The following is an 11,070-nucleotide window of genomic DNA, read 5'->3' as shown; positions in this document are numbered from 1 at the left end:
TTTGGGGCCAAGTCCTCAGAGCCCCGACCCCTCACTACACTCCCTCTGACCGGAGTCCAGGCCACAGGGACTCTGTGGGGATCCCTGCTTTCCCACCCGCTTCATTCTTCCCTCTGGGCCCTCAGAACCCTGTCGATTCTCCTGGCCTCTTGTTTCTCTTTCTTTTTCCCCTAGTTTTACTGAGAAACAATTGGCCTGTAACATTGTGTGAGTTTAAGGTGTACAACATAACGATTGGATATACGTACATGTTGTGAAATGTTCCTCTTTCTAAACAAACAAACACAGTCAGGACTTCCCTGGTGGTCCAGTGGTTAGAACTTCGCCTTTCAATGCAGGGTGTGCGGCTTCGATCCCTGGTCGGGGAGCTAAGATCCCACATGCCACAAGGTGCGGCCAAAAGTGAAAAAAATTTAAAAACAAAGAAACAAATAAACAAGGACAGTCAGGTCACAATAGCCCGCTTCCCGTTTCCTCTCCCACTGTGGGTGTCTGTGGAGCATGGTCCGTGGAGCTTTGAGCTGCAGCAGCCGGTGCCTGAGCTGCCTGCACGAGCTCGTGGCCCTGCTCAGAGGCTGCTCCCAGCCTCCCCGCATCCCGAGGGAAGGGGCCACATGACGCTGCTGAGAAACCGCGTGCAGAGGTCTCAGCGTGATGCATAAGGAGCGGTTCTTTGCCTCCTGACCTGGAGCCTCGGGGCTGGTCAGCCTTGTCTAGAGACAGAAAGCTGCATTTAGGCTGAAGGCCGGAATCTGGTGGGGGGCTGCTCTGGGCAGGCGGGTTCTGGGGGCGCAGGGCCCAAGGCAGAGCCCCTGCCCGGAGATGGGTGTGTCGGGAGCAGCAAACAGAGGGACCCATCCCAGGAGGCCCGGTGCGGCCCAGGGAGTGTCCACAGGGGCCTGGGGCCTTGTGGACATGCTGCTCTGAAGGAGACAAGCTTGCGGCCCTGCAGGTTTGGGCTTCCTTCTCACCCACACACTCTTGTATTTCACAGCTCACTTATTTCTGTATTTACAGGCCATCTGTGTTCAAAAAGGATTCCAGCCTGTTTCTAGGTGATGGCACAGCTCCATGGAACCAGAGCCAGGTGAAAGATTGAGGTCCAGGCTGTAATGGAAGCTGGGCCAAGAGGATGATGACAGCTTCGTCATCAAAACCCAGGTTAGGGGGACTTCCCTGGTGGTGCAGTGGTTAAGGATCCACCTGCCAGTGCAGAGGACATGGGTTCAAGCCCTGGTCTGGGAAGATCCCACATGCTGTGGAGTAGCTAAGCGTGCGGGCCACAACTACACTGAGCCTGTGCTCTGGAGCCCGTGAGCCACAACTACTGAAGCCCATCGCCTAGAGCCCGCGCACCGCAATGAAGAGTAGCCCCCGCTTGCCGCAAATAGAGAAAGCCCGCGTGCGGTAACGAAGACCCAACACAGCCAAAAATAATAAATAAATTAATTAAATTTTTTTTTAAAAGCCCAGGTTTGGGGAAATGCTGTCACATCTGAGCCTGGCAATCAGCCCAGCCACCTGCCTGGCAGTGGTGTCAGAAAGGGAAACAGCGTGTCTGATGGAAAGGGCTCCCTCCCCACCACTGTCCCTACACTGGGCCTTGCTCGGGGGCACTCAGCTTCGCCTGCATGGGCAGCGTTCCACCTCCCTCACCAGGCAGAAGACCACTGGCCCTGCTTCCAGATCCAGCATGGACGCCCCCGCCAGCATCCAGTGTCAGGGCCAGATGCCTCCCCAGAGTCCGTCCAGCCCCCCAGGGCTTCTGGGGAGGCCAGCTGAGCAGGAGCCCTGCCTGCACCTCCAGGTGCCCTGGGCCAGCACAGAGCCCGGTGCAGAGAACCCAGTAAGTATTTGCTGCTAACAAGTGTTTTGCACTTGATTTTGTGCCACTGCCTTGCTAAGTCTCCTACATGTATTGTCTCGTTTAACTCTGACAGTTAGGTGGTGACGTGGGGGCCGTCATTACTCCCACTTTACAGATGAGGAGACTGAGATTGGGGGTCTGGCCTGAGGACACCTCCTAACTCGGGCCACTGGAGGCCGTGAGGCATTTTCTGTTTGTGGCCTTCTTCTGGGATTCTTTTTCTCCGTAACCAGATGGTGAGCCCTGGAAGGAGCAGGGAAAGGCCTTGTCCACGGCGCTCCCCTTGTCGGGGGACCCTGTGGAGCAGCTTTGGTCAGTGGCAGAGGGGGCTTCACAATGCCCTCGTCAGCGGTGGGCTTGACGGCAGTGGAGGCGTCCACGGCCCAGGACTGCGGCCGCTCAGGCGCGGGGCTCCCCTCAGGCCACGGCCCCTTCGCCGCAGAGCAGAGCTGCCTCCTACCCCCGCCTTGTTTTCCGCTTATTAAAAACCTTCGCCTCCGTTCTGCAGACAAGGTGAGACCAAGGTCCCGACGTGGGCACCTCCCACCGGGGCAGCACCGGGGTCCCGTGGGTGACAGGACCGCGTCCCGGCCCGCCGTCTCCTCCTCGACCTCGTCTTCGTCCCAGGGCTGGTCCGAGCCGCTCGCCTCGTGGGAAGGTCGGGGGGCCTCCTTCCAAACTTGCTGCCTCTTATCCTCCCGGGCGGCCGCGCGCCTCGGCCCAAAGCGGCAACTCTCAGCCAGGGGCACCGCGTGCTCCCCCCGACACTGGCCGGGTCTGCAGACATCCTGATGGTCGTAACTGGGGCCACAAGGAGGGGCCGCTCAGCCCCAGATGTCAGTAGCGCTGGCCGAGGACCCTGCCCCACAGCTGCAAGGAGGGAGGCCGCCGGGCCCGCGTGGACCTCCTCGGGCACCGGCTTTGGCGCCCTTTGCTCCTGCCACTTCCACTGTCCCTTTTGCATCTGTGTTTCCACCTTGCCTCCCTCAGGACATTAGTATTCTTTTTTTTTTTTTTTTTTTTTTCTTCAGTACGCGGGCCTCTCACTGCTGTGGCCAGTCCCGCTGCAGAGCACAGGCTCCGGACGCGCAGGCCCAGCGGCCATGGCTCACGGACCCAGCCGCTCCGTGGCATGTGGGATCTTCCCAGACCGGGGCACGAACCCGTGTCCCCTGCATCGGCAGGCGGACTCTCAACCACTGCGCCACCAGGGAAGCCCAGGACATTAGTATTCTTGGGCACCGGCTGGGCCGCAGCAGAGGGCTGGTGTTTCACTGTGGACATCACCTTTTCCGCCTTACCTAACCGCGCCTGGGAAATGAAGCGGAGCTAAAGCTGTGACGTAGATAGTATCCATTTTACCAATGGGAACACAGAGACTCAGAGAGGCTATGTAACACCGTCCAGGGTCACACAGCTGTCGGGTTTCCAGCCCAGCTCCGAGCCTTGCAGTCTGGTGCTCCCGCTGCCCCCCACAGGGCGGCATCGGGCCGTGCAGACAAGTCTAACACAGTCGCACGCGGACAGTACCTTGCTTTCCTCAAGCAAGTCCATTCCCCGCCTTGTGCTCTGAGGGGATGTGGAAGCTTCGGGGTGAGACGGGCTGGTGCGTCTTCCTAGGTGCAGCATGTTCAGCTTCTCAGAGTGAAGGTGAGCCAGGAGTAACCCAAACTTAGACTCTAAATTGCACAGGAAACCTCTGGGGGGTCCCCACCACCAGCACGGGCCCCCGACTCCAGGTCTCCCAGGACCAGCCTTCGGGGGTGCAGCCGTGGGCGCTGGGGGCTTGTTACACACACCAGCCCAGAGTCTGTTGTGACAACGTTTATTTTGTTAATGAGACCGTGTACGTGCGCGTGTGTCTGTGAGTGTGTGTGTGTGTGCACGCACACGCTACCAGAACAGCGGCCTTTGCTCAGGGTTTCCGCTGGGCCTTGGCCTCTGGGCCTCCCTCCACCCCCGGGCGCCCTCCCCTGCAGTCGGGATGGGGGGCCCCTCCAGGCTCTGCGCAGATGGACCCCTTCCTCTCAGCTTTCCTGGGCCTGGTAGCCTTGTGCTCCTCAGGGACCCTGGGCTGCACAACTGTTGTGCTGGGAGTGGCTGGTGGGAGGGGTGCAGGGCTCCTCCCTGGCTGCAGTGGGGTGGGCTGCAGCTGCTGCCGCGGGGAGTGTGACTGGGGGGAGTGGGGGGACGCCAGAGGGGGTGGGGCTTGGGGACCGTGGAGTCCGGGGAGGAGGAGCAGCTGCTGACTTGTTTATCTGCTCAGCTGTTTGTGTCTGAGAGCCCGAGAGAGACAGAAGCAGCTGGGGGCGGAAAAAGCCACACGGCGGGGGCCGGCGGTCCTCCTGCCTCGGCCACAGGTTCTGACACCGGAGCACAACCACCAGAGAGAGATTGGAAGGGGGTGGCCCTCCCTCTTCCTACTCAGAAAGGCTTCTTTGGGGCCCATAAGCTCGTCTCTGTGTGCAAACACCTGCGATGCCGTCCACACCAGGTGCAGTGTCCATGTGGGTACAGCGCCGTGGTGGGCAGTGCCCCTGCTCTGGCTTAGCACTGACGCAAACGCACATCCGTGTTCCTGGGCCCCTGTCTGCCCTGTCCCCTGTGTGAGCCGTAAGTCCTTGGGGGCCAAAGGCGCTAGGTCCTGGGCTTGCCATCAGCTCGACCAAGCCCAAGACATTTGTCCCCTGTGGGAAGAGGATAACTGCCCCAGCCTCGCTCCCCTCTTCCCAGGGCCCTGCTGCTTGCCTCTTCGACTGCCCCAGACCCGGGCAGCCTCACCCACTGATACCCTTCCCCCGGGGCTTAGGTCTTATTTGCCGCTAGATTGTTTAGAGGCTGCAGCCTAATTCTCCCTGATGCCTTTTTTTTTTTTTTTTTAATAAATCTATTTATTTATTTTTGGCTGCGTTGGATCTTCATTGCTGCACGCAGGTTTTCTCTGGTTGCATGGAGTGGGGGCTACTCTTCGTTGCGGTGCGCGGGCTTCTTATTACTGTGGCTTCTTTCGTTGCGGAGCACGGACTTTAGGCACGTGGGCTTCAGTAGCTGTGGCTCGCGGGCTCTAGAGCGCAGGCTCAGTAGTTGTGCACGCAGGCTTAGTTGTTCCGCGGCATGTGGGATCTTCCCGGACCAGGGCTCGAACCCGCGTCCCCTGCACTGGCAGGCGGATTCTTAACCACTGCGCCACCAGGGAAGTCCTCCCTGATGCCTTTTGACCAGGGTAGTAAACACACTGTCCTGTCAGCGGAGTCTGCAATGCAGCCAGGCTGTAATCACAGTGCAATTTCCAGAGTTTGCTTGTTTTTTCCCCTTGGCTTTTTCTCCTTATTATTTCCTTCTCGCTGCTGTTTGTTTAAATGAGGATATTGCTAGAACTCCCTTCTCCCCCGGAGGAGAGTGTTGCCCCCTTCTCAAGCACAAAGTCAGGGCACATCTGTTGACAGAGGTTCTGCTTGTCCGTCACTGGGCCTGGCAGCTGGGGACAGTGTGAGAAGTGCAGCAGCCTTTTGTACCGTTTCCGATGCATCCCATGGCCAGGACACCCACAAGTCCCAGCTCGCTGCTCTGGACATAAGGCCCCTCGAAGCTGCGTGGTGCCCACGGGCGGGAAGGAGAGAAAAGGCTGAGAGATCTGAGGGAAGAGAGACTGAGACTGTCCGCCTGCGGGTTGAGGGCAGAGGGCCTGTCCTGGGAGAGGCTGCCGGTGTGCGAGATCTGGGAACATGGATCAGAAGGCCTGGCTTCTGGCTAGTGCTTGCTTTGCTGCTAACAAGTTAGGTGATGGGGCAGACATTTCCCCGCTCCAGGCATCCTGCTTAAAAGGCAGGATTGGGGCTCCGATCTCCGGGTGCTTTTCTGCTTTACAGATTCTCTCCTGTTAGAGTGCTAACTTCTTTGTCTATAGCCCATTCCTCCTCCGGAGACCAGGTGGCCCCATAAAATCACTGCTTAATGGTGCTGGCAGCACAGCCAGCTTGGCTGACTGCCTGTTTTCCTGAACCCAGGTGCTCCTGCTGAAGCTCCGGTTAAAACTGTTTGATCGTGAGGGAGCTCTGGAAGTTTCCCTCTTATGGGTCAACGGCTCCAAAGGGCAGAAGTGCCCGAATCTTCTCGAGCATTTCCTGTGATTTCTATGGAACAAGGGCCCCTCCACCAGACCCCTCCTCCCTCCAGGCATCTTCCCGGAGCTCCACTTGATAGAACTAAGGCCAGGGGCCTTGGGCATCAGATGGGGTTCCCTTCTATTTACCAGATGTTTCCTGAGCACTTACTCTGAGACTGACGTTGCTGGACCCAAAGGAATACAGACACGACCTAGTCCTGGGTGAGCTGGAAACCCTTGGAGGACACTCGTGTCCTGTGTCTCCCATCCCCCCACAACCTCAGAGAACACGGCAAAAGAAATCATTACATTGACTGATGAATGTATTTCAAAGGTGATGGCGGAATTTCTTCCTCATATTTAAGAAAACTGGATCAACTGTATGTCAATAAAATATTTTATTTTATCTTATCTTATCTGATTTGATTTTATTTTACTGCGCCACATGGCTTATGGGATCTTAGTTCCCTGACCAGGGGTTGACCCTGGGCCCTCAGCAGTGAGAGCTCGGAGTCCTAACCACTGGACCTCCAGGGAATTCCCAAGAAAATAAATGAAAAGAAAAAGAAAACTGGCGAAGAGAAACTTATTCAGGTGGAAGTGCATTTGCAATCATAACAATAATCATACCAACTATTGTCTACTAAGTACCTGCTATATATCCCATGCATTTTGACAGATATTTTACCTGTATTACCTTATTGGTTTCTTTTATGAGAGAGGTGCTATTGGAATCTCCATTTTAATGAGGAGATGAGGAAATGTATGCTCAAATATCCAGTTTTTGGTGGAGCTGGGTCATCTCCCCCAGCTTGAAGGGGAACAGAGGTAACAGCACAGTCAGGTGGAAATGCATCAGTCAACGCTTGGTACACCTTAAACTTACACACTGCTTTGCATCAGTTGTATCTCAATAAAGCTGGACAAAATGAATAGCACAGCAAGATGATCAGCAACAAGGCTGGGCCCAAGTTAAAACCATTTACCAGGGCTTCCCTGGTGGTGCAGTGGTTGAGAGTCCCCCTGCCGATGCAGGGGACATGGGTTCGTGCCCTGGTCTGGGAAGATCCCACATGCCACGGAGCGGCTGGGCCTGTGAGCCATGGCTGCTGAGCCTGCACGTCCGGAGCCTGTGCTCCGCAACGGGAGAGGCCACAGCAGTGAGAGTCCTGCATACCGCAAAAAAAAAACATTTACCAGAGTAGAAAGTCATTCCTGGCTGTACAGATAAAAGATGAGATTGACATTCCCCAGGTTAATTAACAGATTTAGCACAAGTTCCATAAACACCAGTGAACAACTTTATGGAACTTGACAAAATCAAAGCATAACTCGTTATGGAGAAAGAAGTGGGCCAAAAACACAGACTGGAAGAGTGAGTTTGGAGGTTATAAGCTCCTTGAGGAGGAGAATCCCCCCTGGATTGTCTGTTTCCCCAAAACCCTACCACTGCCACAGGGGCTGCCTTTCTCTTCATTTCCAAGACACCTTGGTCGTCCAGCCCCAGAGCCAGTGCTCCCTGGTCTGGGGGGTAGGGGTCACAGTCTGCAAGCTCATTCAAGCCTCAAAGAGTCCAGGCTGAAGCGGCAAGAGAGGGCACCAGGTGGGCAAAACGGGACCAACAGGGGCCCCGGCTTCAGGTCATCATCCGACGGTCATCTTCATTCAGTTTGTATACTTTTCATCCTGAAAAGCCTTTTTCCCCCCATTTTTATTATATTTGAAACCCATACAGAAAAGTAGAAATAACAGTACAATGAGTATTCATAGATCCACCACCTAGATTCCACAATGGTTGACATGTTGTCGTATTTGCTTGCTATATCTACCCACCTGTTAGCTACGTATTTACCTACCTACCTATTATCTGTATACCTCTGAATCCCTTTCAAGTAAATTACAAACATAGTGAATTTTCTCCTTCAAATACATCCCCAGAAAGTAAGGATAGTCACCTGTATAATCCCAATACCATCCTCACACCTAACAAAATAATGAATTCAGTCTAATAACAAGGCTATATTCAAGTTTCCCCACTTGCCCCAAATATTTTTTGAAGTTGGTTTCTTGACATCAAGAATCAGACATTGCGTTTTCTTATCATTTCCCTCAAACCTGTTTTAATCCAGAACAATCGTGTCTCCTTTTACTGTGTCTTTGACTCTTGAAGAGACAGATAAGTTACCTTGTATAATATCCCATGTTGTGTGTGTGTAGGGGGGTGGGATGCGTTGGGAGATAACACAGGGAACTCTACTCAGTGCTCTGTGGTGACCTAAATGGGAAAGAAATCCAAAAAAGAAGGGATATATGTATATGTAGAGCTGTTTCACTTTGCTGTACAGCAGAAACTAACACAACATTGTAAAGCAACTGTACTTTCATAAAAATTAATTTTAAAAATCCATACTGTGAATCTAATTATGTCTCCATTGTGCTATTTTACTTGTTCCTTTATCTGTATATTTTTAAACTGAAAGTTAGACCTCAGAGGCCTGATTAGATTCTGATGAAAGCTTCTTGGCAAGAGCACGTCCTAGGTGCTGCCTCTGGTTCTATTACTAACGGGGGTGTCACGGGGGGGGTGTCTCCAGGGAGGGGGGCGGACAGGCAAGCAGGAGGCGGACGTGGGCTGGGAGCAACCTGGCCTTCCCTCGGAGTCCCTGTGATAAATCCCAGCACGTGTGCCAGGGCAGAAGGCTCTTCCTTTACCAACTGGGGGCCTAAGAGGAGCTCAAGCTTAGGGCTCTGATGCAAAGGTCCCGTTGCCAGAAGGTAGTCCAGAGAGCCCTGAGGTCCGGCCCAAGGCCCCTCCGGGGAGCTCGTCGGGATCTGAGTGCAGTGGCGCAAGGAGGAAGGGCTCAAGCAGAGACAGGCAGACCCAGCACTGCAGGTTCTCAGCTCTTTGGTCTTGGGAAACTCACTCAAACTCCTTGAGCCTTGGTTTCCCTGTCTGTGAAATGGGCGCCATAATCATCCTACTTAACAGAGGAGTTTCAGGGATTAGCACCAATGGACAGAGACACTGGCACACGGGGGTGCCCAGCAGTTGGGAGCTCGTGTGTGGGGAGAGCTGTGTGCACAGCAATGGGCCAGGGCCAGTGCGAGGGGCTGCCCCGTTTTCCTCCAGGTGTTGGGGGAGGTGAGGCTTGGAGCAGCTGGAGCCTCCCCGGCATAAGGGACTTTTAATTCTCTAATTAGGAGAAGCCGGTGGGTGGAGGCTGGCGGCTCACAGAGCCATGTCACACGTCCTCAGGGCCAACGGCCCTGTACGCCTGTGAGCTGCTGGCGGGGCGACACCTGCTGTTCCGTGCGTGTGCTGTCTGAGCCCTTGGTGAACCCCTCGGCCCTCTGTAATCCAGGTTTTCGGGCATATCACTTACACACAAACTCTGGAGTTAAGATGAGGGAAAATTCATCTCTTGAGATTTAAAAACAAATAAACATTCAAACATAAAATGGTTGAGTGTAGCTTTATACATGAGAAACCCACCCCCAAAAATATGGGTAATGAATTGAGCAAATGGTGGGAACTGGAGGTGTCCTGGTGTCGGTCACACACTTGGAATGAGAATGTTACACTCCAGTCGGGATGATTTTGGTCTCAAATAACAGAATACATGACTAGGAGTGGCCTAAACCATGGGGCGTCTATCTCACGACAAGAAGTGCAGAAGGAGGCACCTGGATGGGCGGGCAGCTCGACACACTCAGGGCTCTGTCCCAGCTTCCCTGTGGTTCTCATGACCCCAAGGTGGCTGCTGCAGCGCCCAGTGTTACACACCATTGTGACAATAAGCAAAGATGGCAAAGGGGGGAAGGGTCTGCTCCAAGAGCCCCAGCCAAAGTCAGTGTCCACTCCCCCACCCCAGAGCAGGCCACACACCTGCTCCAAACCAATCACTATCCAAGAAGATGCGTGGCTCCGACCAGTCGCATTTCACCCTTCAGAGCTGGGCCCACCTCCCCTGAAAGTATTACATTCTGAACAAAACAAAAGGAGCAAAGCAGGAGTTGGTGGACAGCCAGCAAGGTCTACGGTGGTAACTAAGGAGAGTCATCCTCTGAGTCACTGTCACAAGGTCCCTGGGGAGAGAAGCAAGCTTCAGCAAAGGCCCCCTGTGTGCAGACAGCGAACCCCAAAGAGAGCAAGAGAAGGGACAAAGCCTAACTGTGAAGTGCCTTTGCTTTCAGAGACGGTCGCCCAAGTGAACAGATCAGCTCCTTTTTGGTGAAAAGCAGGGACGGATACTGTGACAACAGAGAGGCCACAACGGCTGTGCCATCTTCCATGAGGATGAAGCCAGGTGTTGGGCTGTGATCCGGGACCCTCCTGGGCCCCTCACTGATTTCGTGAGGAACCGGGGGCACAGCCTTGTCTGAGAGAGGCAGCTGGTTTTGCCGTGTATGAAGGAGGGTCCAGGTTTGCCCAATCTTCTGATCTTTCAAGAGAAGTCAAAATTTTAAAATGTTATATGAAATGGTCTCATGTTAAAAACCTAGCAAATTTAGAAAATATATATTTAAAATATCGTGGACCAAGTACAGCATCTGTGGGTCAGATTTTGACCTGCAGGTAAACGGGCTTGGGAAATGTTACTGGGGTGATGGAGGTGTTCTCAAATGTATTTATGATAATGATTGCACAACCTGACTTTTAAATTTACTAAAAAACCATTGAATTGTACACTTGAAATGGATGAATTATATGATACGTCAATATGCCTCCATAAAGTATGAAAAAAAATTGGCCTGCAGGCTGTAGGTCTGCTGCCTGTGGACTGGAATATTCTTCCCAAGGCCTCTCCTGCCTGGTCTTGGGCTTGCACCCACCTGCCTGGGGCACTCTTGACAGTAGGTCAGGACGGCCTTCCCTGGTTGCTCAGGTCGATGTTGCTGGTGATCACCAGCTCCTCAGAGCTGACACCCATCGATGGGGGGCGGCAGGACAGCCTAGTGGTTACGTCACCTGGGTTCACTTCCCCTTTCTTTTTTCTTTCTTTCTTTCTTTTTTTTTTTTTTTTTTTTTTTTGCGGTATGCGGGCCTCTCACTGCTGTGGCCTCTCCCGTTGCGGAGCACAGGCTCCGGACGCACAGG

Source organism: Hyperoodon ampullatus, assembly GCF_949752795.1.
Source record: "Hyperoodon ampullatus genome assembly, chromosome: 11".
Lineage (NCBI taxonomy): Eukaryota > Metazoa > Chordata > Mammalia > Artiodactyla > Ziphiidae > Hyperoodon > Hyperoodon ampullatus.
The sequence above is the reverse complement of the archived record's forward strand: the minus strand, read 5'-3'. Positions refer to the sequence as shown.